The sequence below is a fragment of the Pinus tabuliformis genome, chromosome X (assembly GCF_031772625.1).
Source record: "Pinus tabuliformis cultivar Carrire ecotype Pingquan chromosome X, CPIR1, whole genome shotgun sequence".
NCBI lineage: Eukaryota > Viridiplantae > Streptophyta > Pinopsida > Pinales > Pinaceae > Pinus > Pinus tabuliformis.
Genome location: NC_142308.1, coordinates 498,215,993 through 498,221,077, shown reverse-complemented (window position 1 = coordinate 498,221,077; position 5,085 = coordinate 498,215,993).

Below are 5,085 nucleotides of genomic sequence, written 5' to 3'. Positions count from 1 at the left end.
TTCCCTCTTTAAGTTCCCAAACTTAGTGTGGTAGTAGAGGAGATCCTTCTTATCCCCCAATGCTTTAGGAATGCATCATCTAAAGCCTCAATATCTACTATATATCTTGGGGTCAGTTCTCTGAACCATTTTCTAGCCTCTCCATCTAGGCTTTGGACAAAGACTCTCATCCACACATCATCTTCACTAATGTCCAGGTTATCAACATAGCTATAGAATGACTCAAGATGTTCTTCAGCTATAACACCTTCAATCCCAGTGAACTTAGGCCTATATTTCTGATATTCTCTAGTAGGCATGGCATTCAAAGGAGTGGGCAGTACTAGTGGTCCAAACCTAGTAGCTATGATTCTTTCCATTTTGGTGGGTGCTTGTGGTCCTGCCATAGTTGTGGTGGCTATAAGGGTACTGGCAGTCTGAATAATAAAGGGCTGAGGAGTGACTGCTAAGACTAAAGGAGTATAATGGATAGGAGGTGTGGTTTCCTTTGGGCTTACAACAAAAGGAGAACTTAAGGAATAAGGAGATTTATGAATCTCTGAGAGTTTTTCTTCACTGCTAGTATTAGATGTTATACTCTCAACATGAATTTGTTCTATTGCAGGATTTTCTTGAAGAGATATAGAAGATTGTTTAGATTTACCTGAACCTGATGCTCCTTTCTGCAATACCTTTCTTTCTTTGATGATTTTTTCAGGATCAGGTACTGGGTCAGCTTGTGGCTTCTGAGGATTTCTTTGAGTATGCTTCACAAACTAAGCCAGAACTATGAAGTGGAGTCGCCAAAGAGGTTCGGCCTCCAGTAGAGTTGCTAGATAGATGATTACAAGCAAAAAAGTGCCCAGACTTTGTCTATCATCAAAGCTGGATCTGTGTCATCTCCTAGGGAAGCTGAGCATCAGTTTCCTCTCCCTGGAAACAGTGCCAATTATGTTATCACTCCAGGAAACTCTCCTAGGTTGCAGCTCAGAGATGCCTGGTAACATATAATCTTCAATATTTTTCTCTGAACAATTGGAATGGATGATGGTTTGGATCAAGACAGATAATTGTTTCAACTCTATTTTTACTCAAGACATGCATGAACACCCTCAGCTTTACAAGGCTTTAGACCATTAATGCTCAATAATTTGTAGATTCAATGGATAGATGGAGAATATTGATTGTACCAGCAGATGCATATATAAACACATATGAATGGCTAGCGACAGGCAGTAAATGATGCTTGCAAATCTAATTTATCAACACAGAGATAAGATGACAGTTATCTGGCATTAGACACAAAAGAAACATGAAGAACCTATTCAATTTCAAATCCAATTTATCAATGCAGAGATAAGATATTAGTTATCTGGCATTAGACACAAAAGAAATCATGAATAGACTATCCAAGTGAAAGCTTAGAATAGAAGAGAAATGGATATTGAACATATAACAGCAAAAGAAGCTTATATTGCTAGAATGAAGATGAGAAGCTTGAGTAGCAAAGTATCCACAGTCTCCAGAAATTGAACCCTTGTTACATTTAACTTTCAGCCATTTATAGGCCTTTTATAATGCCCCTGAGCTCTCAAAGGCTCGGAGTGTCTTAATCTATCCTCTCTGTTTTTCAACGACTTGATGCCATGACTAGGCACGCATGGGCTTGGAGGTTTCTTCTTCGAACGGAAGAGTAACTGCATTCTGATATTTTGTTGTGCTGGCGGGGAGCTCTCTCGTGCCAGAGATGCCCCACAATCACTTATGTTGTTTTGGATGAGCTGTGTTGTCTGCTCCATGATTGTTTGTATTTGTTTTGGATGAGCTGTGTTGTCTACTCCATGATTGTTTGTATTTGTTTTGGCTGTGTTGTGCTGTCTATGATCTATGATGTTTCTGTTTCGGGCTGCATCATGCTGTGATGCTCCATGTTCACTTTCCGACCTCTGTCTCCCGACAACTGTTTCCCGACCTCTGCTCTGTGATGGGATGGGTCTTCGAGCCTTTGTAATCCTTTTAAATGTGAACAATGACTGTTTTTTTTTAATACAGAAAACACCGCAACAATGAGAAATATCGCCAAGCTCTCAACATTTTGGACTTAAAAAGTCCTTAATCATGGCCTATTCCTCTATTGAGTCCACCCTCTGGGTCGTTATTGCAAGTCACTAGTGGCCTATTACAATCTTCCCTTTGTATTTTTGGAATGTGTTAAAAAACACTAAAAACCATGAAAAATCAACTTTAGTGGACTTGAAAAATTATATATTTCCATTCCCAAACCCTTTCGGGTCCGGGTCTTATCACATCGGTGCTGCTCCAAGGTTCCCTTTGTATTTCATAAAATACGCCAAACTGCGAAAATGCATTGAAAATGGCCTTTCTACGGACCTCAAATATTATGAAATAATATTTAGAATTACGTCAGGTCCGCTTCATCGGGTCGCACACATACATGTGCATAGGCCCCGCCCCTTAATGTTTCTCCAATGCAATATAGCAATGCGATCTGATCACAATCGCATATTGCTCATGCCCCGGGCCATTGTTAGCACTCCTTGTTAATCCCCGATAGCGATCTTACGATGCGATGTGGGCTGTCGATCTGCGCGCTTGATCGGAGATCCACATTGCATCGTTGATCGCTATCACAAGTTCCATACTGTCTGCGTCGATACCCGCCGATTGCCTCCGCCAATTGCGACCCGCCGATCAGATCTAGACCATTGATCGGCCAGATCTGACGGTTGTTGTGCATTTGACTGTGGATGCCCCTGATACTTGGTTTTTAACTGTTTTCTCTGGTTTTTGCCTCCTGGTAGTGCTTTTCCACCCTTCCAAGGGCTCTTGGCAGGTGATTGTTTTTCTCTTTGAATGATCCTTAAGAAAATTTTGAAGACTTCGGGAGTGTTAAAGAGCATATTTGGATCCATTTTTAGGCCATTTTCCAAAAAGGTTAACAGGTCCGAACAACTTCAGCAGTGTGACATCCACTTCTTCAGATGGCCCTTGGTTGTGAGGTATATGCAGTGTTCATGTACTTCTTCTTTATGCATTATGCTATACCTATCCTTGATTGATGTTGATGCAAGATCTTGTTTATTACATGTTGTCATGATTCCTTGCTTGATTTGATGCGAAATCTTTTATGTGATGTACTTGTTGTCATAACTCATTAGGTTATGTGTTGAGATCCCTTGTTGTATGTTGTTGGGATACTCTTGTTGTCATCATGCATGTTTTGTTTTTGAAATCCCTTTTATGCCATGTTGGTGGGATGTTCATCATGCATGTTTTTGTGTCATACTGATAGGAGTCTTTTGATTGAGAATTCCAGTAGTGGAATATCTCTTAGAGCCACTCTTGCGTGAGGGCATTTTTCCTTGTATGATCGAGACATCATCTCTGTGTACATCACCATTATTGACAGCACTTAATGCAGCGGCCTACACCATCTTGACACCGGGGCCCGGAGACGTAGTCCCTCTTGGACGAACTCCATTATCAACGCTTATGTTTTCATGTGTTGATGATTGATATGTTCCTCTTCTTTACAGCATGCAGATGTATTCATTAATGCTCTTTTAAAATGAAATTTAACACATCACAAAATTAAAAGGTCTTGGAAGGGTCCTTCTTCACACCTGGACTTGGATCAAGTGGTATCGGAGTGGTCTTTACGTGTATGTGAATTGCAATGTGAACAATGGAACATGTAGCGACAAAGAATGAAAAAGCGATGTACGAGACCATGGTCAACATTTCCAAGAAAGTGGAAATAGTGTATGAAACTCTACAGAAAGAGACAGAGGAAAAGGAGCGGTTGCAGCTTCAGTTGCAAGCCACATAAGAGGCCATGGAAGAACTTAAGCAAAATAAACATAATCTTCAAATAGAGAATGATGAATTGAAGACGCTTCTACATGAAGAGAAAGAGGAAAAACAAAGTTTGCTACGACAGCTGCAAGCAAATGACGAGGCCTTGGAAAAGCTGCAGCGTAACCCATGTGAGGTAAAAAGTAGTTCTCCATCTTCATGTATATTTCCTGATGATGATTTCGCTATTTTTGAAAATCATACCACAGGAATTGGCTCCAAACTGTTGAAGAGAATGGGGTATGAAGGAAAATGCTCAGGCGTTAATGGCCAAGGCATTGTCAACCCCATCAAAGTGGAGGAATTACCGTGTCGAACGGGACTTGGGTATGTGAGAAGAGAAGTTGGGGAATGCGCCACGACAGTTAGTGAACCACCAACAACGGATGATGAGAAAACCTCATCAGACCTTTCCAAATCGAAAGAGGAGGTAAAAAATGTTGATTTCCTTTTGGTTTCATCTTCTCATATTATGATATCTATTGGAGATTTGGAGATCCCAATTACAGGGAAAAACATGAGGCTCCTTACAATGATGAGGCACGAGGAGAAAGAAGAACTTGGTGTTAATAACCAAGGCATAACTCCACCTTTGGAGGTTGTGCATGAACATCCATTTGCAGGCTCGAGATACACTAAAGGAGAGTGCTCAAAGGTGTTAGATTCGTCTGAGACATCGTCGAGGAAAGAGAATAATGGGAACACATCCCCATCATCCCACGGTGGTGCCCATTGCAGGGAGAGAGTTGAGGCAAGCTCTCATCACCATACTGACATCAGAGACAACAAGGGAAGGTATAACCACTTTCAATCTTCGAATGTTCATTTCAATTATGATCATGTTGATAATGATGAATGTAAAACATGGCATTGAAAAACATGTACCTTTTGTGGTTTACCTAACCATACCTTTTCTAAGTGTTGGAAAAGAATGGCAGCACTCATGAGGCGTGAAAGACCCTCTCAATAGCATGAAAAGAAACAGGTTAAGTAGATATGGAGGAAGAAAACCTACTGCAGTCATTGCGACAGAAATGGCCATCAAAGAGCCACTTGTTGGAGGCTCCATCCAGAGCAGTGCCTTAAAGACAAAGCGTCGGTGCGTGAACTAGGAAGAGCAGTTGTTCGACAAGAAAAACCACCTCAAGGAGGTGACCCATTCACATTGATAAGTGAAAAATGGTTTCTAGACATGTTGTCGTTTCATGGTCATTCTTTTGTAAATCATTT